Raw genomic sequence first — 26,047 nt, forward strand, 5'->3', positions numbered from 1 at the left:
TGTGGTAACTTATGTGGTTGGTTTTTTGTATGTTTGTGGTTTGGTTTTGTGTTTGTCTTTTGAGGGGGGTTTTGGTTGTTGTTTTGTGTTGTTTTTTTAAATACCTGTTTGTTTCTTATGACACAGTTCAGAAACTGTTTCCTCCAAGACATGGCTCTTGGTAGGTCTTTGGTACGTGGCCTTGTGACTGTGTTGTGCCCAGGAGGGTTAGGGTGTCCGTTGCCACGGTCCTTTGTGTGTTTGGTGCTTTTATACACAGGTTCATCAGGGACTGTTGAGACAGAGGCAGGAAATAAGCACAGAGGCATATACTTTGCTAGGTGGTTTTGTGTACTTGCAGGAATTCATCTGCAGTGGGAAGAAATTTGATTGGAGTTTCTAGGTGAAGATGATATAAAAAAAATAAAACTTAACTGTCAGCATTTCAAGGGCAGGTACCTGATGATTCTGAATCTTACTTTTGTTATGCCCCTCAACATTTTTTTTTTTTCTGTGAACTGAAGATAAACCAGGTGTACTCAGAAATAACCTTTTTCCCCCCCTTATTTAGACATGAATTCTAGTCTTCAGATGTCTAGCTCCGAGTATGTGGGAGTTCCAATCTTTGTGTAATAAAAGAGTTGTAGCCTCAGAGATGTCAAGGCCAGTTCATTTAACAAAAAAAGAAGAAAGCCATTGACAAACGCTGAGCTTTCATGGTGCACACAGTCCTTTGCTGCTTTCAGGCGTTGCCTTTGTACAGTATTTTCCCACACAAAACAAAGTGTTGGTTCACCAGTGAGATGAGGATGGAAGAGACAAGTTTTTCAGTGTCTGGAGTAGCATTTGTCTTAATGGACTTTCCATCCATCTCCTAATTGCTTTTCCACCAACGCAGATCCATGTGCAGTGGAGAGATGAAGGTGTTGAAACAGAAGTGCAAAGAGCTGATGAAATGGAAGGATGTGAGAGCTGCTGCTGTTTCCCATTCCGAGTGGGGAGCGACTGCAGGCCTCCCTGTTTGTCCCTGCTGGGGGGAGAGGGGCTGAACCTCCCATCCCCAGTTCCTCGGGATGTTGAACGAAGGCGATCCCTCGGGATTTGGCCGGAGAAAGGCAGGTGTGCTGCTCAGCCCTCATCCTGCTGGAAGGAGTGTTGGGGCTGCTCGTGGGTGTGCGCTCAGACCCCCTTGGGTGCTGGCGGGGGTCTTCAGTGGGTGTCAGCCACCTCTAGGCACACCTGGACCTGCTGTGTTCTGGGCTGAAATCTCAGCCAACTCTTAAGGGGGAGGACTTGGAACTGCCTGGGAAAACAGCAAATGTGAAAAAGTTCTTGTATGTTGTTTAAAGTTTGAGGTGAGCAACCTCAGACTTTACAGTGGGGAGAGGGATCCATCTGATGATCAGTCCTTTCCAAACACTTTGCTCTCTTGTATTACTCATCCTGTGGAAACCATCTTCTAAAGTAGGCTGATACTGCTTTGTCTGTAGAGCTTTGAGAAGAGCACATGGAGTTGATGATCAAGATGATGGACCTCCTCCAAGGTGAACTTTTTGCAAATGACAAATATAAGTGTCTGCAGCGTGAAAGAGTAATACATGAGGCGTAGGTCCTGTCCTTGTCAGAGAGCAGTGATGTTGCTGTTGGGTTCAGTCATGGATTCTTCCAGGTGGGTCACTCAGTGGGGTTACTGAGGCCTCAGAGCCCTGTGGCAGTCTGGGCTTGTGCTGCTGCTTCTCTGTCGCGTCTTGCACTGCCTTGTGTCTGTCTGGCTTTTAGCGTTCTAGTTCCAAGCTGAAGTGGAAGCTGTGTGTGTGACAGCTGGTGGTGCAGCACTTCTTCCAGCTCGTGACCAGTGTGTTGTTTCTGGCAGCTGGAATTAGAAGTAGCTGTACCTGGAAATCTCAATCTAGACACTCAAGCGTTATTAAAACAATGAAGATCTCTGGTTTCTTTTGTCTGAGAAACTACAAAAGCTGCTGCTGCTTAAAATTGTAGCACCAAATATTTTAAATAAGGGGAAAAAAAAGTACTCCTTTTCTGTCATTTCCTTGTATCCTTTGGTGCCTTGTGCTTGTACAGTAGGGCAGTTTTGTACTACCACATAACGGGATTTTTTTCCTCTTGACATGAGCTTTACTCAGCTGGCTCAGTGAGACCCTTTTTCCTCACCAGCATCTCCATGTGCCCTCACTTGAGTCGCAAGTCAGGAGCAGGCTCTGCTGGGAGGGATATTCCCAGCTCAGGCTGCATGATCCCAAGTGAAATCCCTCTTCTCCAGCTTGGGCTGCTCATTTGTCTTTCTGTGAAAGGGGTGAACTCTTCAGTGAACGGGGTGCATGTGGGGTGTTTGACAAGTGCTTGTCCTTGTGATCCCTCTGAAACCATTTGCTAATAGGAAATGGTAACGACAGTCGTACAACAAGCTGTTTGCGTGCAGTCTAGTGTGTGTGCGAGTGTAAATATATACTTTAGTTGTGTGATTTATTTTTGGAGCAATCTTACAGAAATAGATACGTGGCTTAGTTTTGCAAAGGTTTTTTAACTGGGACTCAGCCTTTTCATGAAGACTGCTTTTGGTCAGGGGTGACCAAAACGTTCTTTTGGACATCCCCTGTGGGCACAGAAAGTGGTGGAATGCTCATCCTGCTAATGTGCTGTGTGGTGGTTTCACTCGGCCGCAGCCAAATGCAGCTGCTCACTCGCTCTCCCTGCCACCAGGGAACAGGGGAGGGAATTGGAAAGGTGAAAGTGAAGAAAACTCGTGGGTTGAGACAAAAATGATCTAATAATTGAAATAAAACAATAACAGTAATAATAGAATATGGAATTGAGTGATGCACAGTGCAGTTGCTTACTGCCTGCTGACCACTGCCCAGCCTGTCCCCAGCCAGTGATCCTGGAGCAGAGACAGTCCTGAAACCACAGTCCCAGAAGAGCAAGAGCCCAAGCGATCCCCGAGAGAATCCCCAGCTTCCCATGGTTAATATACTGACCATGATGTGATATGAGATGGAATATCCCATTGGCAGAGCCAAATGCCAATTTGAGGTTTGCTAATTACTGCACTTCTCCTGCTCCAGTCCTTTGCACTTGCAAACTGGCAAAACACAATGTCCTTGGACTTCCAGCAACAACTAAAAACATCAGTATGTTATCAGCATTCTTCTCCTAACAAATCCCACACTGAACCCAAAACACAGCTGTTCTAGCTAGTGAGAGGATAATTAACTGTATCCTAGTGAAACCAGCACACACTAGTACCCACTCCCTCCATGTATTTAAAATAATAGTCATAAGCATTGTATCAGTCAGTGGATGTCAAGCTCCGTTGGAGAGCAGAAGAATGCACAGAGAGTCCCAGGAAACTGCAGTATTGGTTGGCAGGTTGTGTGGAGAGAGGATGGGGAAGAGGGATTGTGTTTGCGTGACTGTGGGTGGGAAGTGAACAAAATGGATTTTTGCTTTATATGATTTTGCTGCTGTGCTACGATAGTTTTTATGGGCCATGTAAAATTCAGAAAAAAAGGGAAAGCTTAGGGAGCTTTGCATGTATGTTTATAAATCTCTCTTAGCTGGAATATATGACATGGGTTGTTGAAGGTTTTGGAGATAGAGAAGTAATATACAAATAGTTTTTGGCTTCCCCCCCCCCATAGAGTAACATCTGGAATTAATGATTTTGTTTAAAAAGTCATATTATTTTTTTGAGACTTGTATTTCCTCATAAGAATAATTCAGTCGCTGCCTGGATGACTTTGGAGGGAACTGGTGCTGTAGAAGTAATAAATAATTGGCTAAGTTTGATTATTTATTTTATTGAGCATGTATGTCTGAATACAGTTACACACTTGAAGGTTATTTAAACAGGTTTAATTTTACACTACTTGCTTGATTCTTTCATAAAAGATCTAAGCCCAGTGACTCTCTTTTTAAAGAATGAACCATTATCACAATTTACATGTTGGAAACATGGAGTTCAGATAAACAAGTGTTACTTGGTTCTGCTCTTCACTGAACAATTAACGGTTATGGTGTAGGGTGGTATTTGGGAATAACATCGTGAACGCCTCTTCCCTCGGTGTGATGAACCAGTGTTGCCAAAACCACGTGTGCATTTCGAGTGCTTTAGTCTCCACGGGCTAAATTGATATCTGGAGAGTGGTTTTGTCAGCTGCTTTTCTCTTCTCAAACTGCTGTGTCTCAGAAGCCTCTCACAGGGTTGCTGTGGATCTTTTATCAGATGATGCTCAGCATGTTGCTACAGAAGGAACATGCTTGGTGATGAGGAGCATTTGAAATTCCTCCTGGCTGAGGGTGCCCCTGTAAATCTTTACACAGTCTGCTGCGTTCCATTGTTGCAAGTCTGGAATAAACTTGCAGCTTCATTAGATTTGTGTGCCATAGAGAGCAGAGCATGGCCAAAAATATTTCCTTGTGTGGTAAACAAGAGTTTCGTAATGCTGGCAATTGAGACCAGATGTAAATACAGCCTCTTCCTCGGGCAAAAACTCACTCTGTAACCTGTGGTTCTGCACTGTTTTCTTCCAGTTTTTGCTCCTAACAATTATATGCGGTTTAGATTCCAGTCTTGAGCCTCATGAAAGTAGCAATGCTTGCTGCCTGCCATGGTCGCTTTCCTCTTTATTTTATTTTTTTAAAACTTTTTCTCTCTCCCCATTTTTCCTCCCTCCTTTTTACTTTGGCATTTTCCCGAGTGGAGAACCACAAAACCTGCACCCGGTGACAACAAAGAAACCTGGGTGGAGGCTCCTCTGGGTTACACAGTAGATGATGCAGGCTTCTTGTATAAACAGCTGTGAGAACTGCATCTCCCAAATGAACTGTTTAACTGGATTGCTTGGAAAGCCCACAGTAGAATGTGTTTAAAATGAACCACAGTGAACAAAAAGTGCACTTTTAAAAAAATTCAGATGCAAAGGATGCATTGCAGAATGCTTCCAAAATGCCACAGAGGAAAAGGACTTTATTTGATGTTTGCACTCCAGATGAGATGGACAGATTGACCAGTTGATCAGTTAATGTCCAGACCTACTTACAGTAAACTCCACGTGAGTTCACACGGCAGTTGTATTGCTTGGAAACAGTGCAAGTGTCAAAGCTTACAAAGAAGTGTTTGGGACGTGGGAAACAAGGAGCAGCAGATCCAGGGACAGAATAAACTTTCTCTGAAGTTTATAGATGAGTTTCTTTGACGCAGCAAACACTACAAAACTGTCCTTTTCAGAGGGAGTTGCAGACGTGTCAAAAGCATCTCCCGTGTTTCCAGGTGCAAAAAGACCAATCATGACAGCAATTTTTTGAAAATAATAAATTTGATCTGTCTGCCATCAGGTACCTTCCTACATAACATGACAGTTCAGCGGTTCTTTCCCTTGCGGTGAACTTTTAATACGAATCATAATACTTTGATTTAACCTGAAGTAACATGATGCAAATGCTGGCAGTGGGGACTACAGGGGAATTCGTGAGTTTGGGAGGCGACTTTGGTTCTTGTGGCTGTTCTTGTGCTGGCCGAGCAGCTGTGTTCTAGATGTTTTTGGAGACGGTGAGGTGTCGAATGCAAGCCTGTTGGCAGTGCTGAATGTAAGGACAGTAAGGTGCAAATGTGTCATGAAAAGGAGGAACGTGAAAAATCAGTTGGGGATTTTCATGGTCTGGTGAAATCTATTTTTGTTTTTGAATAGGTAACTGATATTTCCAAAAAGTCTGCCAATGAAAGTGAAGGTTGTTAGTAACTCCTCCTTTCAGAGGAGTTACTGACTCTGCCTTAGGCTTTTGGTAGCCCCCTCTGTTGTGTTACTTGAGTGTTTCCTGAGTTGCAGAAGCTGTATAATATCCACTGAATACATAGTACTGACTTTGGCAGTTCTGTCCCCGGTTAGAAATTTCATTATTGGGTTAGATGTTAACATGGTATTTCAGTTACTGTGACACACAGTGGAAATAATTGTACTTAAAACTAGTGAACTTTTCTTGTGCAAGAAAGAAGCCAAAGTGATTTTTAAGTTAGCAGTCTGTGCCCAAGTCATCTTGCACAGACGCTTTTCATTTATTAAATGAAAAGCCCAAGCCCTCTTCTGCTCCAGATGATTTAAATTGGCCACTGTGGTAGGGCATTACTTTCATTATTTTTAACCAGTTGAAGCTGAACCAATGCAAGTTTTTATCTGGCTAAGACCTTAGGTTAGAAGGTTGTTGGTTCCTATCACAGAGATTATTCTTTATTTCCTCTTAAAAGATAAGTCACAGAGTGAATTCTGAAGTTATGATATAAAATGTCTTGCAGTGTCTGTGTCCTGAGATGCAAGAGGTTCCCCATGGTCTGTGGCTTCCCACCGTGGAAATAGTGAAAAGCTTCTGTTATTGAATAGGGGCGTGGGTGAGAGAGAGAGCAAGAGTGCTTTGACATACTGCTGTTATACTGCTGACTAATGCTCTATTTAATTTAAAATTATCTCTATTGTGTTAAAAGTGTGACTCAAAAACTGAGGGAAGGTCTGATGTTATTTCCTTTGCTTCCAGCCTCAAGAAACAGCTTCAAGGTCTCATACCTTCAAAACCAAGTCTTTTAAGAAATCCAAAATTTGTGGAATCTGCAAACAAGTAATTGATAGCCAAGGCATTTCCTGCAGAGGTGAGTTACATATGATGTGCTGTTTACTTTCTTGCTGTGTAAAGGAAATTAATTTTATATTAATGTTAAAGTTTTTATGAATCCATGTTTCTGGAATTCTCCCTGGACTAAGTATAAATTATACCTCAGTTTTCCTTCCTTTGGACACTGCTATTCCCTGCTTTTGTCAGGGACTGGGATGCTGTAGTAGGTAACTGGTGCAGACTTTGAGATGAACAGCTAAATATGAAATACTTCACTTGTTCGGTATCACACACATAACTACCACTCCTATGATGATAGCGGTATTTCTTTAACGTATTTCTTCTGTCTGTCCTTCCAGAGTTCTTAGAATTTAGTTCTTTTCAACCTAGCAGAAATACTGTTGGAAGGAAGCCTGCTTAGTGAAGGACCTACCTGAAGATCCTCTTGATCAGGTTCAGTGTCAAAAGTCCAACCCCCTGCAGTGACAGAGACATCTGCAACCAGACCAGGTTGCTCAGAACCCCGTCCAACTTGACCCTGAATGTTTCCAGGGATGGGGCTTTTACCACCTCTCTGGGCACCCTGGGCCAGTGTCTCACCACCCTCAGTGTAAAGAATTTCTTCCTGACATCCAGTCTAAATCTCCCCTCTTATAGTTTAAATCCATCACCCCTTGTCCTATCGCTGCAGGTCCTGCTAAAAAGTCTGTCCTCATCTTTCTTATGGGCCTCCTTTAAGTATTGAAAGGTGCAATAAGGTCTCCCTGGAGCCTTCTCTTCTCCAGGCTGAACAGTCCCTGTCCTCACAGCAGAGCTTCTCTGCTGCGGGGACGCTGGGTTGGTTGTTCAGTTACCTGTGGGATGGGAGCAGCAGGAGCCGCATGGAGTGAAGCGATGACTCCCAAGGAGTTTCAGCTTAATAAGAACCCGTTTGTATTTTAACTTACAGCATGGGCTTTATAGAGCAGAGTTTTGGAAAAGAGAGAACTGAAAGTTGTCTGTTCCCTTGCCAGCACTGTAGTACTTGAAATGTACCCTAGTACTGTGAAACTCTATTAATATGAAGGAAAATAAACCAACTGTTTCAGAGCCAAATCCTGGTGCTGCTGCTTCTGGTAAATTCTCCCTGATGTTGCTAAATTAAAGTGAGCAAGTTGGCTTTAGGGGGAGGGGAGAGAGAAGAAAAGCCTTTAGTTAAGAAGAAATAAAGTTCCTTTGTGTCTTAAAGAGAAAATCTTGCTTTATAACAGTTTATCCTCAGAAAATAATGGCTCTTTGTACAGACTGTAGGTTCCTTCCAGACTATAATATCTTATCAGTTACAGGAAAGTTACATGTCAGGAGAAATGAAGTCCCTAGGTGGTGTTTGCTGTTTATCTAGCCATGAATCACCTACTGCTTATAAGGAAAAACAAACCAAAAGCAGCCATACCTGGGTGTTGTGTTGGTGAGGCAGGTTTTCAGTAGGACGTGGCAGTCCTTTGGGGCTGTGGTGTTCAGCCCAGACTTGCAAAACGTGTCCTTTGCTTGTAGCCAGCTCTGAATGCAGTGCCCAAAGCTTTCTGTGGGAAATGAAGGACTGACCAAAAGGTGTGCTTGAGTGACGTCCCTTGGTCCCTGTGTGCTTCATTCCCCCTCAGTAACGCAGGCTCAGTGACAGTGAAGATATTTTTTAACATGCCTCCACAAAAACGGCGGCACAGGGGGAAAGGCAGAGTGGAAGAAGCGGGAGCTCCTGGCTGTCTCCTGCCTGGGAAGCAGGTTTGTGGCTGGGCTGTGTCTCTGGTGCAGCTTCTCCTTACGAAGAGGGGACAAACAGCTGTCAGTTGGTTCTGTAGTACCTGCATATACATCCCATTCGTGCGTATTTACGTAGTTAGCCAAAGGCCTGCACTGCCACAAAAGCCTTTTCATTTTTTTTTTGAAGCTACTTCCCGTAGATATTCAGTATTTTATTTTATTTGCAAACAAGGTAATTTCTATGTATTTTCCATGAACTAGATTTTGAACTGACAGCAATTAATGGTAGTTTGAACAAACTGAATATTTTTGTTAATCTAACCTAGCCATGGATGTGTTGGTTTTGGGAAGATGTGTTGGAGGGGTCCCAGTAGGAGCACTTGTAGAATTGTAGTTCCTCTTTTTTTTGTTGTTGTTTTTGTTTTGTTTTTCCCAAAAGCTTTTCTTTGATGGTTTGACTGGATGTGAGTTTTGTTTTCTTCCTGATATTTTGAACTGTGTATAAATGCTAGCCGAAGCAATGTTAAATTACATTGCCATGTACTGTTAGCTATGCTGGGAGCAGAGCGATCCTTACCGTGGTGTTGTGTGCAAACTGGGCGTGATAAAGAACGCAGTTCACTTTCTTTCCTTAAAATCCGTCTGTATGATAACTTTTGTCTGGTGAGTCATGTTATCGTAGGGCTGACAGTGAGTAAGTCTTGGACTGTTCCCTTGAGCATGTAGCATGAAGTGATGGCAGAAAGTATGTTTTCTCATAAAAATGCAGTATCTGTGTTTAATCAAGAGCTTCCAGATGCTTCCAGATCATAGATCGGGATTTGAAGACAATTGGAGCTGTTTTTCTTCTTAAAGAGGCTTAATACCTTCCTTTGAAATCCACCTGCTTGTTTGCGATTGTGCTTGTGACCGTGGCTACTGATCCACTTAAAAATTGCATTTTGGGTTCCTTGGAGTTACCGATTCAAATTGTTCTCTGTATTGAATCATGGTCATTGCTCCTGGCAAGACAAAAGACATTTTTATTTTGAGACTCATTTAGCTCTGACAAACTGTTCTTGAGGCTTGTTTGTGCATGCTGTGTGTGTAAATATATGGATCTTTAATCTTACGTGTTAGCAGGTGGTTTTATATACCCTGTGTTTCAGTAAGTGCTGAGTGCAGTGATAACATATTAGTATCTTAATAATGTGCAAAGCATGTCTGTGGTTACAGTCCTGGCAGACAAACTAGAAGGCTGGAAATGCAGGAGGAATGTGTGTCCTGCTGGGGCCAGTGGCGTTAGTCGGCTCTCAGTGGCGAGGCGCGTAGGGTGTATCTGTGGGGAAGGGGTGTCGTGTCGCCCCGAGTGCCGTGGAGTGATCCTTGTGAAACAAGATCCTGTGTGACTCGGCGCTTGCGTGGGTGGATGGTGAGATCTGTCCATCTGTCGCTCTTATCATACATTATATATAATATATATTAACTGTAATTTCAATGTAACTGTAGCATAACCATCTTATGGCTAATTATGGCAATAGACATTGGTTAATTAACTATAAAATGGTTAATTATGACAATAGGCATACCCATATAATTATGTTAGTATTATAATGCATGAACTCTTTGAGAGAATGGAAAACTTGTTGTCAGATTGAAAGGGGTTTTTGTCATACCACTCTTGCTTTCTGCATGGTATTTTTACGTACACTGTCGTGTTTTCCTGAGCACTGATCCAGCAAATTGTGTTGCCTTCTGTGGGACTGTTTCAAGATGGTAACTGCTTCAGTTAATGCTTTTAAGATTGTTAATGATGGATCTCTTGTATGTATGGCTCAGGCTCGTCAAGAAACAACAGGAAACAGACTGGAAAACCTTCCTCTTTTCCTAACCAATTAACTGCTAATTACCTCCAAATTTAAAAGGCATAGGGACTTTTGAGAAAATGAGACCTAGAATTTCTTTTTGCTAGCACCATCTGTTTTCAATTGTGACCAATATTTGATGATGGGACAGACAGACAGCAGCACATAAACTAGGATATGCAGGCTCTAGGACCAAGGAGTGTGGTCTGTTGTTGTCCCTGGAGCAGCTGAATGGCGTGTAGCTGTTGTGAACCCCAAGGAAAAAGGATTATGGAATGGCCAAGCAAGGTTGGGTTAGGTAGGGACCCAGGCCCTCGCTGTAAAACCTCATTTGACTGCCAGCTGTGTTGTGAACAGCATCTGGGAGGATGTCCAAGGGAGACTGTGTGAGTTGGTCTCGCAGCAGCAGGGAAGTCTTTTTAGGAACCCCTCAGAAATGGATGGATGTTGTCCTGGACAGGACTGATGCAGAGTGTACTATTCTGGGGAGGAGGAGGCTGGAAGGAGAACTGTGGACTGCAGCCTGTCTGTGACACCAGAAGCCTGGGAAGGTCAGCCCCTCTTCCTGAGACAAAAGGTGCACCCAGTAAATAACCACCAGATTAGTGAGATGTGCTCTAATTAACACAGCTGTACAAGCTCTCCGTTCGTATTTCAGTGCAGAGCTTCGATAGCAAAACATGGAAGCTGTGTGCATAACAACAGCAAAGAGCTGAAAAGGAAGGGTGAACACAGACTTACTGGAGGGAGCAGAGATGCAGAGGAAGCCACTGTAATTAGTAGGCATTAGCCAAGTGGTAGATGAGCATCCTGCGTGAACACAGCCCTCTGGAGCTGAGGGAGGATCCTCTGGTGGCATGTTGGTACCCCAGTGGGAACTGGAGAGAGGGGAGGAATTTTGGCAGAAATCTCTTAAGGTAAGTTCCTAGTAATTTTAAAAAATGAAGAATACACAAGGCAGAAACCTCTAGTGGAATGTTTAATGTTCATAGCAGCCAAGCTGCATCTCAAATACTGATGTTGTTTCAGAAAGTTGTCTGTAATGAGTTCCCTATTTATTTACCTCATAAGGACTGACTTAATCATGCCAGAATTTGATCTGTGGTTATAAAATTTTTTTAAAAGTTCAGACCACTAGTTTTTAAAGGTTTTTAAAAAGCTTCAGCTTCTGTTTCTTAACAGCTGATAAATTAAAAAGAGGAAAAAAAAAAAAAATAGTGGGAAGTAAATGTGATCCCATGTGCCCCCCCCAGCATTTTTTCCAGGAAAACCAATCACCGCTATGTGATCTGGTATACCTGCAATTTTATAAACTTAGCCCACTTGAAGAGAACCCAAAATTCCTAAGGGTAAATTGAAGTTAGAATTCTCTGCTCTAACTCAAAAATCTGAACTGAAATGACATCATTAGAGTGTATAATTTGTGTGTTGAACTTGATATGCCATGGAGAAAGGAGCCTCAAGTAAATCTTGACGCATTTGTCTAAAACCTGGCACTTATAATTGGCTTCAAAACAAGGAGGGGGGAAGGGAGGACTACCATGGGAGACAGAAATAATGTACAGGAAGATAAAGTTTAAATAAAGAAGAGATGGGTGAAGAGATCTGTTGTAATTAATGCTGAAGAGCTTGTTTTGGTACATGAAGAAAGTGTCAAGCTAAGCTGGGCTACAAGCATAACTCTTTGTAGAGGCGTTCAGGATCTGAACCGTATAAATAGGTAAGAGGGGGAGCTGTTAGCTGGTTTTAGGCAGAGTCCCCATCTATTGTCATTAATGAGATATAAAAAACACACTTGGAAAACATGCCTACAACTGTGTAAGTACCTGGAGGATCACGTTGATGACCTCCTTTGCGTAGCCTATATTGTTTTCTCTTCTCGTGAAGGTCTTTGTCGTTTCACTTACGTTTTCTGTAGGAGCTTAGGAACAGCTGTGAATCAGAACTGCCAGGCCCATTAGGTCTTATCCACATAATAAATAACTTTTTAACAACGTCGACTTTCTTGCTTTGAAGATCACTCATTTTAAGTCAATCTCTATTTTTCTCTGATCCTTACTCCTAGCATAATTTATGCAGGATCTGTTTTCAAGATCCATCCCAGGCATGCCAGCTTTTGAGATCTTACAGTTCTTGCACTGTCTGCAGCTGTGAGAAAAACCTGGAGAGAGTCCAGCCGTGTTTTTGGTTTCATGTGAGTTGCTGGCTACAGTAAACCATAGTCTGGTTGAAATGGTTTTGTGGATGAAATGTTGCAACACAGGGTTGTCTGTTCCGCTGGAGGGAGTAGGTCTAAAAATAACCTGTAGTTCCAAACTGGATTAGGGTTTAATCATTTCCTACCTGACTTGCAAGTGTAGCTTAAAAAGATGAGAAAAAGTTTCTGTGCGAGTACTTTATTTTTAAAAATGTGAAAACACTTTCACTGTGCTAATGTTCTGCCTTTTTAACAGCATCTGTGGGAATTAAACAAAAAAACCCTCACCCAGGAGTGGTGAGGATGCAGTTAAAATGGTAAACTTAGACTAAATTCCATGGGGGAGGGTTGGAAAAAACCCCAAACCCAAAAAAACTTGATGGTCAAGATCCTTCCTACAAGACAGGAAGAAAGTGGGAGTAAAGGAAAATCACAGGCATACTATAGCAGCACTGGTGCCAAAATATTTCTCTCTTAATAAAGATTTTCCACTTCTGTTGTCAGTAACAGCAAGTGGAATATTTCACCCGCAGGAAAGCTCATTCACAACACTCTTTGCTGCAGAGCCACCCCGAGTCAAAAATGCTGAAGTTGTGCACAAATTTCTCATAACCGTCTTTTAGCCTTCATCTTCAAAAACAATGTCTGCAGTCCCTGTCATGGAGCGCTGGGAGCAATATTTGGATGAAGAGACAATGCTTGGCTGAATATGAAAAAATAAAAACAAACAACAACCAAATGAAAGAAAATCTAGGAAAATGTTTGAGGCAGAGGAAATGCCCCAGCAGATGCTGGTGCTGTGGTCTGGCTGTTGGACTTGCGACATCTTTGGTGTGTGACTCCAATAACTTCTTGAAAATAGAAATGTTCACTTTTGCAGCTAAAGTCCAGTATTTCCAGCTAGAGGACCCCTTCCTCCTCCCAAAGGTAAAACTGCAAGCCATCTTAGTTTGAATGCTGCAGTTAATAACTTCTATGTGTCTGTTTTTATATGGCTTTCATCCTGGATCTTCATCTTGAGTTGAATTGTTGCAGATCTGGTAGGAGCAACAAAGTGTGCGTGTGTGTGTGTTGGTGGGAGTTTTTTCCAAAGATCTGATCAAATGTTATTAAACTCTTGTCAAAATACAAATGGGCAGCAAGTTGCACAGTTCTCTCCATTTGGGACAGTTTGGTCATGGATGTCTCTCTGTACTGAGCTCTGCCTGGAGAAGACCCTGTTGTGGTGGCCTTGCTATGCATCTGTTAAAAACATCTTGGTTTGGTTTCTGGAAAAAGGAAAACATCTTTTCTTCAGAGCTGATGACGGGGCTGGGATTTAGTGCGGAACACTTCCCGTGGGAGGGAGGTGTTGCTCAGTTAGGGTGTCACCAGCCCAGCTACTCAAATGGCTGTGCTGTCCCACTCTGGGGCACTCAGACACCCATCCTTCCCTGGTATTCAGAGAGAAGACCAGAATGGGGAACTATAAAAACAAGGTCTTGGTTACACAAGTCTTTTTATACGCTTGGTTTAGATGACGTTTTGTTGTGGATTATCCAGGACTCTTCCATTACAGTCCAAAATAGCCGCAGTAGCATGTGTCTGTTTTGGGGAAACTGAGTTGGAGATGCTGGGGGAAAGAGACGCATCTTTCGAGCAGCTACTCCTGTGATTCGGTTTCCTAATTTATTATTTGTCACCAGGAAGTTAAAAATTAATGTCCAGAGCTATATAGTATATGCTTTTGGGGCAAGTGATCTTAGGGATGAGTAAGGTATTAAACAGTTTAATACCTCTTAGGTTCTCTGTTGATCTGGAAGTTGGTGCCCCAGGAGGGTTTCTGAATGACCTTGTTTGTACCCTTGCCATACACAGCTGTTGAAAAACAAACAGACAAAAACCCACAATGGAGAATCACTTGATAAAAGCTGTGGTTAAGTGTGAGGCTGTCCTTAGAAACTAGTCATGTTTGAATACTCACGGGGTGCACAGGGTGCCAGAATGTTTGTGTAGGACCTATGGACCTTATTGCCGTATGGTGAGTCCCTGTTAAAGGCTGGGGTGCGACCAGGTGAGCAGCTCTTCCCACACAGGAAAACCTGAGCTCTCTGTCCTGCTAAACCATCCGTGGCTGGTTCACAGAAATACTCTCTTACTTTGTAAACACCTTGCTACTGGTTTTCAGAGAGCATCTTGCATGAATGTAAGTAGGACTTTAGTTTCATAAACATTTTGGAGCTTAAGTCTGAAAAATAAGATTCATTGTGCTTGTCCTTCTGTCCTGACCCTGGCAGCAGGATTGTTAACGTGCAGGACTTAGCACACCTTCGTTATGATGCAAAGAAAGGTCTGTCTTTTTTTAAAAAAAACCACCCACTTTTTTTCCTTTCCCCCTTTTTAAAAAAAAAAAAAAAATTCTCAGAGCTATTGTTTAGAAACTGTTTTGAAGTGTAGCAAATTGACTAAATATGGCTTGGTCTCTGTTTCCTTGCCAGCCAGCTTGGGACAGTTGTTCTTGGAACTGGTGCCAGAATCCTTAAACACAAATTTGGAAAGTCTGGTATTTGAGGAGAGCTGATGTGTGGGATGCAGACGTTCAGCTGTTCAGTTGAAGAACTGAAGTAGCCTTGCCGAGGGTGACATTGATTAAATCCTCTGAGCTGTTTCAGACACGTTTTTAAATTGGAATACACTTGGGCTGTAGCCCTGGGAAGAGCCGAGCGCTCTCTCGCTGGTGAGCCTTGCCTGAAGAATGCCAGCGTTTGAGAGAAGCTGCTTGTTGAGATCTTTGAACTGTAAGTGGCGTTTGCTTTAATGATTGATGGGCTGTGAGGACGCTCCGCCGTTGATGTTTTTTCTTTGCGTGTTTGCTGCACTGAGAAGGTGTGGGTTGCCGGACTGTGGTAAAACACTGCTTTTTTGGCCTTAGAAATTTTCTGGAAGTGCATCTCTCTACCTTTCAAGGCTTTCCATAAAACCAGCTGGTGTATTCAGCCTCTCTGGCAGTCTGACACTGGAGGTGATCCATCTCTCTGCAAGTACCGTAACGCTTGGGCTGGGACGGAGCCAGTGTGGGCTGGGGCTGCAGCCACCCGGGCGGACAGGACGGGACAGTGCTGCGAGGCAGCGGCGTTCGCTGTGGCAGGATGGATTCCGAGTAACAAAACAATTCCATAGCAAGAAAATGGATTTTCCTCTGCAGAGGAGTGGTTGATTTGCTGGTGGTGAAGGGAACTCTGGCTGTTGGTGATGTTAGCAGCTGTAGTGGAGAAGGCAGCTAGACTGTGCTGTCTGTCACAGGGTGTGCCTGGGAGGAACCGTGCTTCCCTCCACCGACCCCTCTGCACTCAGCTACCCAGGGAGTTGTGGCTGTCCCAGCACAGCCCCTACTCCCGTCACTCCATCCCTGTGTGCCTTCCTCATACCCAGTTCATGGTAGTTTCTTGGTACCTCCTTTTCTTTTAAATGCTGCTGATACTCACCCTCACCCTGTGTGTGTGGGGGTTGTTGGGTTTTGGGGGTTTTTTTCCCCACTAATTTTTTCCCCCCTCCCTTCTGGAGAAGGGATGGAGAGTGTGGGGAATACAGGAGGCAAGAAAATAGAAGGATAAATTAGTTTAAAGTACTCTGACTTAACTCTGTCTGTACTTTAAAAACAACCTTGAAGTTAATTCCTACCAACAATTTTATTGCTCCTGTGGTAGATTAATGAGAATAATCATCTGGAGATTGGTAACTGGCTGCAGGTTAGTGATCCAAGGCATACTTTCATCCAGTCAGTGGCTTATTCCTCAGCTATGTTCTATGCTAATAGCCTTTCTGTTGTTTTTTTAGTTGGTTTTAGCAGGTGGTTGTATGTTTACTACAAACAGGGCTTTTGTGGGTTTTGAAGTGTGTGTATGTGTACATACACATGTATATATTTGTGTATGTATGTTCACCCATGTATATATCTTTGTAAATGTTTATATACACGCACTTATGTAGATTTTTATATACAGAAAAAGATTGCCTTACCAGCAAGTAGAAAGTCGTGGCACTTGCTGTGGGACGTACGCAGATGACACAAAGTGCTTTGAACAGTTGAGCATCTGGGAAATGCCAACAGCAGCCCGTCAGAATGGGCTCAGTCACTTCCAGGTTTGTTGTTCTGGGCAGAGGTTTGGTCTGCTGGGGAAATTCAGACCTGTCAGAAAAAGGCAGTTGGGTTTGGGTCTGTTGTTCCTGTCGTGGTGATGTCGCTGGTGTGCCTCTTTGGAGCAACCTACGCACTGAGCGTTGGGATGCTCACCCCAGAGGGAAGGGGGAGAACCTCCTGTCTGCTCTGGAGCACCAAGGAATGCTTTGTTAGCCCCCAGCATCTGGACAGTCAGCGATCTCATTGCAGAGTGCTTAGTTCTAGTTAGTTTTATTATCTTAATCAGCTTTATTAGACAGTGAGGGAGAGAAGGCAATGACTTAACTCAGTCTAATCCGTGCAAATGCTGGATTTGGGTGTGAGTAGGGTATTTCTGGAGACTGAGGAGGAGGGAAGCTGTCTTTATGAATGAATGGGATCTCTGTCCTCAGAATGTTATAAATACCTGAAAAAATAAACGGTTTGTTTCAGTCAGAGAGCTTTGCCTGTTGTGTGTGTGACTAATTACCTCCTGAGGCTTTAGTCTCTGTTTCCTTTGAATCTCACAAATGTCGCTGTGCTCTGTTTGGAGCTGGGATGCCCTGGGTCTGCGTGGCTCAGGTGTGTGGCTGAGACGCTGCTGCCAGACTCGGTCTCGTTGCTCTCCAGACTAAACTCACATCTGACTTCAGTCATTTCTGTCCAGCAAAACAGTGCTGTTGTGTTACACGAGAGCAGCAAACTCGGGTTTTTCACGTATGTGGAAAGTGGAAAAAACTCAATGGCTGCATTTACTGTTATCTGTGTGTTTCATAAAGATTCTGTCTGTTGCTGGTGACATTTGTGATTTAGTTTTGCATGAGCCAGTAGCAAACCCATGGAAGTTGTCACGGAATGAAATCTGTATTTGTTTTGTATTTCATCTTGTCCCCCCAGAAATCTAGGCTCAGCATCAGGAAAGAAGATAAGAACCTTGCCTGTAATAGCAGGGCTTCCTGACAGATTTACTGCTTTAATCTTTACTTTTTGTGATTCTCTCTTGTCCCCCCAGCCCCCATTTTGCAGGAGAGCTCAAAGTAGGTTATAGAAGAAACAGACAGTATGCATGCATATTTTTAGAGCATCTGTTAGCCTTTTGCTGAGCCAAAGCTCATCATGCCGATGTAAAATACAGATTCTACTAAACAGGCAGTTCAGTGCATGAAATGATTTAATGAATTTAGGCATCTCCCACGATGTCACTGAAGAAAAATAAGTTTTTCCTCACGGATTAAGAGCCATCTTCTGTTTGCCTTAAGGTTGATAACATTAGTAAGTGGTATGTGGTTATTGATCATTACTAATGCTAATAGTTACAGCAGTGTGTTTGTGTGAACACCAATAAATTTTTAGCATAAAGAATCTTAATCCTGTGAAGCACTATGAACAAAGAACTCGTTCTTAACTTATACCTGAAGAAAACAAGTGAGCATAGTACCTCTAAGATTGCACAAGAACATGGGTCAGTAACCCTTACTATTTTTTTCCCCTGCAAAGTGCCTGGAGCATTGAGGGGTTTTCATTCATTCAGCAGTTGGTGCACAACTTTCGGCATCTTTCTGGTTGTGTCTGGCTGTAGAAGTTCTTTCTCTTTGTAGAAGCACCAAGACATGAGCATGGCTTTCAGCTTCAGTGGCCCAAGGCTGGGTTCCAGTTAATCTTCCCACTAAACCTCTGTGCTATTCTGCAGCTTACTGATCTTGGAGGCTTGAATAGGTAAATTTTTCCTGAATTTAAAATACAGTTTAGCTCACAGTAACCCAAAGGATAGACATTGCATGGAAATAGAGCAAATTTCAGAGTAAAGAAAGAAGTGCATGTAAATGGAAAAATGTATAAATTTGTGTCGGATTCTGGCTGCTAGGCTGTCGCCTGATAGTTACGTTGCTGCTCATCTGGCTACTTTTTAAATTAATTACTGTTATGAATCTGAAAGTGCTAACATGATTCATCCTTTTCTGCTGGGAGGTCAGCAGGGATTTAACAGAAATCAAGTGCTTGCGTCTTGGAAGTGGTGTTGGTGACACTGTGTAAGCTGTATTTCACAATCGGAAGTTAAAGTCTGAACAGTCATGGTGGTTTATGAGTTTGAAGCCACCCTGCTTTTCTTAGGTCTCTGGAACTGCTGATGGGACTAAGATTCCCTGGTTCTGCTGTGAATTTGATCTTTGCCATCTGTGCATTGAGGTGGTAACACTTCTGGTGCACATGAAGCTGTAAAAGTGGTTTAACCAGACGTACGTTATCATAAGCTGATGGAATACACAAATCTGATAAGGTTGCTGTAATTAACTTATCTTTCAGGAATGGTTAAAAACTAAGTGCATTTCTTTTTAGTTTTTTTGTTTTGGTTTGAAGTTTGTAAATCCTTTTATATATGCAGACATGAATTTGGCCAGGTCTCCAGTAGAAAGCTGATCTAAAGAAATGGAAGGGAGAATCCACCCACTCTTTTACTCATGTGTTTTATTTGCTTCTGTTTCAGTTTGCAAGTATGCCTGCCACAGGAAATGTGAAGAAAAGGTAAGCATATTTATTTGCCTCCCTTCTTGCTGTTGATCCACATGTATTTGAAGTTAGACTACAAAAGCTATGTCAACTAATTAAGAATAAGGTTATTATTATACCAGATGCCTAACTGTCAAAAAAAAAAAGATTTTTTTTTTCTCTTGCTGGGATATTGTTCTTGCCATTAAAAAGCAAGTCCCTGTGTAGTCAAAACATCAGAACTAGTGGTTGAATTTCTCATTCCTCCCACAGAAGGACATGTTTGTAATTGAAAACAGCAAGTTAAGTGGGTGAAATACAAACCATACAGTATATCCAGAAAAGAAAAAAAATCTATCAGTAAGGTGTATGTGTATATATCTATCTATATATATATATATCTATATCTATCTAAATCTTATAGCAACAGAAATTTAAAGGCAGAGTTTTGGCATTGGGTTATGAAAAGTATGAACGTATTATTATATTAAGCGGATAGATTAGATCTAAATATTAATAATATTAAGATTATTAATATTATTATCTTAAGAGAGTAGATTGAGATGAGATGTAGGGAAGAAATTCTTGGCTGTGAGGGTGGTGAGACCCTGGCCCAGGTTGCCCAGAGAAGCTGTGGCTGCTCCTCCCTGGAAGTGTTGAAGGCCAGGTTGGATGAGGCTTTGAGCAACCTGGTCTAGTGGAAGGTGTCCCTGCTGCTGGCAGGGGGGTTGGAACTGGGTGAGCTTTGAGGTGGGTCCCAACTCAAACCATTTGATGATTATTAATTTATTTTCAGTGTCTGCTATAGATAGTTTCCATCCAGTTCAGTTTCATTGCTAGATTTTTGTTAGTTTTTAAAATCTCCAAGTCCCTTTCACAAAAGGTGAGATCAGTATTTCCATGGCTTCAAATGATTTAAAATTTCCTGTTCCTTAGATTTGTGTAAATCAAAAACGCTTACAGAGTGTCGCAGCCTAAACCTAGCAGTGCTGGAGGGCTTTATTTTACCAGAACCACTCATGGGATAATATTCCCTGCTTTTAACTAAAGCTTTTGGTTAGTACTTGCTATCTCTGAAGACAGCATTTGTTAAGAGTTAGGACGCTGAGCTGCTGGAGAACACGAATGTAGTCCTACAACCTGTGTGATTGACTGGGTGTTTGGCCTTGTGCAAGAATTGTTTTGTTTTGGTGCTTCCAAGAAATATAACTAAATTCAAGAGAAGAACCTCTACCTAGTGAAGGACTTGGAGATTTCCCCAAATGACCTGACTAGTAAATACAAGTGTCAGTTGGCTGAGCTTTTCCGATTTTGAGTAAAAATGATCCATGTGCATTTGAAAGTCGCTGTGTTATGTGGGATGCTGTATAAATGCAGAAATTTGTTTTTTCATTTAATAGGTTGATAAAGGATGTGCAGTGGTAATTAAGTTTGTAAGTAAGGTGTTACCTTTTGAAGATTTTAATCACTGTATACATTCAGTAACGATTAGTAGCGATACTATAGCAGTGGTGGTCCAGAAGGGAACAGTTTAGCACAACAAAGTACTTTTTATTAGACCAGGTGATGCAGCTGATCCCTCTTTGAACAGTCACCGTGGTTCTCCAGGCAGCACTTGCAGTACAAAATTCTCTGAGATTGCGTGGGGAGGAATCTGGTTTGTTGGTAACACTGGTAGCTTGCAGGTGTGCTTGGGTAGGTGCTATATGGATTTGGAGTTTCTAGAAGTGATCATGCGTAAACAATGCTGCAGACTGTGGTAAGGACTTCTTTAGACTTGTTTCATACGTGTGCCATATGTTAAAAATGAGAAACTATATTTCAATGAGTATTTATGCTCTTGGGTGTTTGGGTGTGGAGTGTCGAAAAGACTAATATATGGAGTGCCAAAAGGATGTAGTAGCATAACTATTATTAAGATACTGGTGTATTTTATGGGTTTTGAATAATTGAGATTACTAGCATGTATTGCAGAAGATAGAAAAATGAGGTATGGGAGCAAGACTAAGTAATAAATTATTTCTTATAAGAGACTATTTTTTCTGATCTTTTTTCAGTGGAGTAGTAAGGCAACAAGTAGCTTAAATTCAGAATTTTTCTATGAATCTTTTCTAACTGCTTGTGTGAGGCTCACAGCAAAGTGGTGTATAATTTTGTTACATCATTCATCCTGATACAGATCTGAATTTTACTTTTCTTGCCTAAACTAGTGTCTGTATTTTAATTTGGTTATCAGTTTAAGGCAGGAATGATTCAGGTCATTTTTAAGCTGGACTGTGTCTATACTAAGACCATCTAAGGAAGTTGCAGGCAACCTCGAGGCTGTAGCCATAATCATACACGCTGATTCAGATCCATGTCTGTAGGAAATTGTTTCATGGGCTCCAGCAGATCCACGAGTATCTTTTCTCTCTAGGATACATTTTCCTTCCCTGAATTTTCTATGAAACCACCCTGTCCACAGCTTATGGGAAGTAACTATTTTTGCATTAGCTAAAAATCCCCCAAGAAAAAAACGTGTGAGCACTTATTCAGCTGACAGTCATGTGGACAGGGGGTGAATGAGAACAAAGGACGTGGCACTTACGAGATGCCGGAGTCATTTTGGAAAGCAGTGATGCATCAGCACGGTAAAGCATTTCCCAAAAGGCTGCTGGGGTCATGAGTGTTCATAAAAGCGCTGTTTGGTGCAAGTCTGGCCATAGAGCACCATAATGAAACAGATAATGTCATGAATGTGTTCAGGTAAAGCAGCAGCTCAGGCCTTAGACTGGCAGCATTACAGTGCAGGTTTTCAAGGGTTTGTCAAGACAATACCTCTGTCCTGCTTGCAAATGAGAACCAACAGTTTCTTCTTCTATGTGTCATCCATGAAAATAAAGTTTATGAGGACCTGAAAATAAAATGGTCCCTGCATTTGATCAGAAGGTACCAATGAAGGAAGAGTCACGTTTTTTGAATTGTTCGAGGTGTCAGCTGATGCCTTGTAGGATGAACTCTGAACTGGTTCCATGAGGGTTTTCCAGTTGCCCCTGACGTAACAGTGAGTAGAAAATAACAAAGGCAGACAAGCGTTGCAGTAATACTTAAAACCTAGGGCACAACTGAAAGAAAATCTGAAGTTACAAAAAACCTAAAGATTAGTTTACACCAGTTTAGGCTTTTGCATTTGGTGCAACTCTGTCACCTGCAGAAAGATGATAACATTTGAAATCATGTTGCATAAATCCACTGATGGTGCAGATGGACATCAGCGGGAAAATTAGGTGAGTTGTAAAAGGAAGGAACCCAACAGGAAAAAAAAAAAAGGCACCAAAAGCCCAAACTCCGCTCTCTTGGAATTGTCTGTGGAAAGAAAAACAAACAGAAAAGTGAACATAGTGGATATCTGGATATGAAACCTTGAGAGATACATCCATCTCTGTCAGGTTGCTGTGTGCAACCCCGAGCCCTGCGGGTGTGTGGCTACAGGGGTGAATTAATGGAAACCAAGGATCCACAAATTCAGACCAGATGTCAGGAAGTGGTGTTTCATGCAGAAAGCAATGCACACGTGAACAAGACTCCCTGGCAAGGTTGTGCAGATGAAAAGCAGCGAGGTGACTGAGGGCTGAAGTGATCTCATTGTGTCCTGGGAGATGGAGCTCCAAGGGGGCTGTGCCGTGAAGGGGCTGGTCGATGCGTCTGCTCTGAAGGTGTCCCTCGAGTCCTGGAGCCGGGGTGGGCCCTCATAACCTGTTTGTGAAGCTGCCTGTGGAAGTACGGGGTTTCAGCACAGTGTTGTCCTGCTGATGTATGTGTCTGCTCATCAAGGAAGCCCGATGAAGCAGCTTCTCTGCATGCTGATGGGAAGGAGAGCCTGACAATGCTGCCCTGCTGCACTGGTGCCGGGGCCCCGGACCATAGGACTGCCTCTCCTGATGGTGGGAAGCCCTCATTAACTTGTCATTGACCTTGCATAGATGAAGCTATTGTAATGTGTTTGTGTTTGCAGCAGGCTTAGCTAGGACTAAAGCCAACCTTTCACATTGTTGTGTTATACCAGCATATAATGTTATCTCAGTTTGCTATAAAAAAATAATTATTTTTGGTACTTTAGTTATCTGTGCATTTTTCCTTCAAAATGATGGGGGCAGAAAACCACCCTGGAGGAAAGTGTTTGCTATTCCTGGATGTACTGTATTTTAAACCGCTCTCTAAAAGGCAACGTTTTTGTTTTCACTCTGGAAAACATCATAAGGATGAATTCTGAAAGAATTTTGTTTTGCTGTACAAGTCCCAGTTCATTTAGGTAATTACTACCTTGTATGGCCTCAGTCCGTGCGTGTTTAACTTGGAAATGTTTCCGTAGGTCTGTTTGTCAGATGTACATATCTAATTAGTGTTCCCTGAGGTTTCTGAAGCTGCAGCGTGTCTCACGCCCCAGGGCTCTGCTCTGGGTTTTGTGCTGGGAACTCGAGTCCCCTTTGTTTTGTGGCTTTGTCTCTGCGTACGATGTAGGAGCCCTTGTTTGTCCCACCACAAGGCTCTCCTGGGATGCCACTTTTTCCGTCTTTTGCTCTGTCAGTCAGGTACGTGGTGTAGAGCTGGGCCATCATCTCGTGACTCTAGCCAGACTTTGTGCTTTGAAGTCTGGGAATTTGGAAAGCGTTTCCTGTCTCCTCTCCTGTGGGGAGGCTGAAAGCGGGAGGGGAACCTCTTGGCTATACTTTCTTGATCTGTTTCTTGTATGTGAATTCTCCCTCTTGAGAACAGACTGATTAAGTTTGTCAGCAAATGCTTAAATTCTCTTACAAGCAGTGAGCTGAAGTATTTGCCGAAGCCTGTTGCCGAATCAGGTGTGATCAACTTTGTGCCTCTGCCTAGTGGACGTTGCACGCATCCTTATTTAACCTGGAAGGTTAATTCCTGTCCCCCCCCAAGTCTGGCGTCTCCATGAACAGAGATCTGATGAAAGGCACTGTAATTCCTGGTAACTGCAAAGTCCCCTGGACCTCATCAGAAATTCCTCTTATCTGAATTTAACGTTGGTGCACTCTGCTCCATTTTCTAAACTGTTGGGAATTGAGTTATGGATAATGCATTCTTGTTAGTCATGTGCTAAACCAAACCTGTTACCGTTTCTCCAACCATCACCCTCTCTTTTTGAGGGTGACAATGATTTCTTTCTATCTGATTTGCACATTGCATTAGCTTGCTGTTCAGGGAGGTCAGCGTGTGTATTCAAAAAGGTGGAAAGAATTCCTCTCCAAATGTTTAAAACAATACAAAATCGGAGCAGAAGCCAGATCTGCAAGATGTCAGAATGTTTATTTTTAAAGAGTTGGCTGCTCCTTTGGTAGTGACAGTTTAAACATAATGTTTCTCTTGAACTTTCTAACCTTGTTTCATACTTACTCAGTTGCATTTCAAGCACAGAAAATGTGTCAAACTTTATTGAAAAAACAAAAGCAGTTTTGGGGGAAAAGACACAAGCAGAATACCACAAACATTTCACCCGATTGCCCTGGTTTTTCAGTTGTTACATTGTTATTTTTAAGTTACTTTAAACTAAAACTCTCTAAGTTTTAAAAATAATTGGGCAATCTGCAAGACTTGCTTTGAGATTGGCAAAATACTGTCAACTTTGTCACCTTAGTTAATGTGGCACTGTGGAAAGTGTAGATGAGCACTGTCCTGACCAGCAGCGGAGCAAACAGTGGTGAGTTTGCTTCTGAAATGGGTTCCTGGGAGTTTGGTTTTGGGTTTTTTTTTTTGTTTGTTTGGGTTTTTTAATTTCATTTCAGTCTGGGTTCTCCTAAACCTTCTCAGCTTTTGGGCAGAGAGAATCAAGGACTTAAATGAAAACTTGTGTCATGTTGTTTCCAGGAGACAACTGTGTGAACGAACCTCTGTGGTTGGCACATTCTTGTGGGAATCCATGAATCCAAAGACATTCAATAAGGCTGAAGACTGGAAGGATATTTTTCCTTCGTAGGCAGTGTTTGGCACGTTGCACTGCCGTGCATGCAGCCCTTGGAGTGCTGCCTGGCATGGGGCTGGGATGGAAATGTTTGCAGTTGAAGGCCAAAGGGTTACTCGGAGTTTTGTAACTGTCATTTGCGGCTCCCAGGGGTCTTTGGCTTTTTCCTGACGGTACCCAGAAGCAGCACTCTGCAGATCTTCCTGTCTGCGAAGTATTCTGCACCCTGTTAGATATGATATCACTGTAATGAACTGTGTAATGAATAAACCTTCAGATTCAACCAGAGCTGTGAGCTACCGAGGGACAGGAGGACTTGAAGTTGCTTTTTATGGGCATAAGCCCTGCGTTGTTTAAGTAGCAGAAGTGCTGTGCTGGAGCGCTGTGTGTTTGGCAGCTCATTTGCTGGGGCCTTCCAAAAATGAAGAAGCGTTTGAAATGAATGCTAGTGTTTTTAGATAAGAACTCTCCTTCAGACTTACTGTTTCAGATAGCTGCTGTGTTGTACAAGACCAAGCTGGTAGATGTACAACTTCAAGGTTGGTTTGGTTCCTTGCTGATTTTCTTTTAAAAATAAATCTAGCTGCTGGCAAGGGGAAAAGAGGGTAAATTGGTGTTAGTGAGGGAAGGAAACGAAACAATTCCTGCTTTTCTTTGTTCGCCATCAAAAAAAATGTGGATAGGTTACATTTTCATCACAGATGTGAGCTTCTACTGGAAAATCTCGTCTTTAAATGCGTTATCACAGAGTTGTTACTGCTGTCACTGTTGGCCCCGGCCTTGGCCGGTGGCAGGTCCGTCCTGGAACCGGTGGCATTGGCTGTGTCGTGCACAGGGGAAGTTTCTGGCTCCTTCTCACAGAAGCCACCCCTATGTCCCCCACTACCAGAACTCAGAACTTGGCCATGCAGACCCAATACAGCCCATCACAGACTGGAACCAGGGCTGTGTTACACCCCTGTGTGTATCTTTGGGTTGCCTGGTCCCAAGAGCTGTCTCTCCTCCCTGTGATTTAACGCGTTTATGCATTACGCTGCCCTTCGTGAGATGAGAATCATCCTGAGGATGGATGGCTTTCA

The 26,047-nt window shown here is 42.7% G+C and overlaps 1 protein-coding gene across 1 annotated transcript in view; it reads left to right on the top strand.

Moving 5' to 3' along the window:
- Positions 1 to 6,528: 6,528 nt before the first annotated feature.
- Positions 6,529 to 26,047, top strand: part of TNS3 (tensin 3) — a gene marked incomplete at its 3' end in the record, with an annotated part of 78,818 nt that continues 59,299 nt past the window's right edge. Inside the window, exons 1-2 of the mRNA XM_010172102.2 lie at positions 6,529 to 6,637; positions 19,005 to 19,042. The remainder of the gene's footprint in view (positions 6,638 to 19,004; positions 19,043 to 26,047) is intronic.

The sequence above is a fragment of the Antrostomus carolinensis genome, unplaced genomic scaffold (assembly GCF_000700745.2).
Source record: "Antrostomus carolinensis isolate BGI_N321 unplaced genomic scaffold, ASM70074v2 scaffold10897, whole genome shotgun sequence".
Taxonomy (NCBI): Eukaryota; Metazoa; Chordata; class Aves; order Caprimulgiformes; family Caprimulgidae; genus Antrostomus; species Antrostomus carolinensis.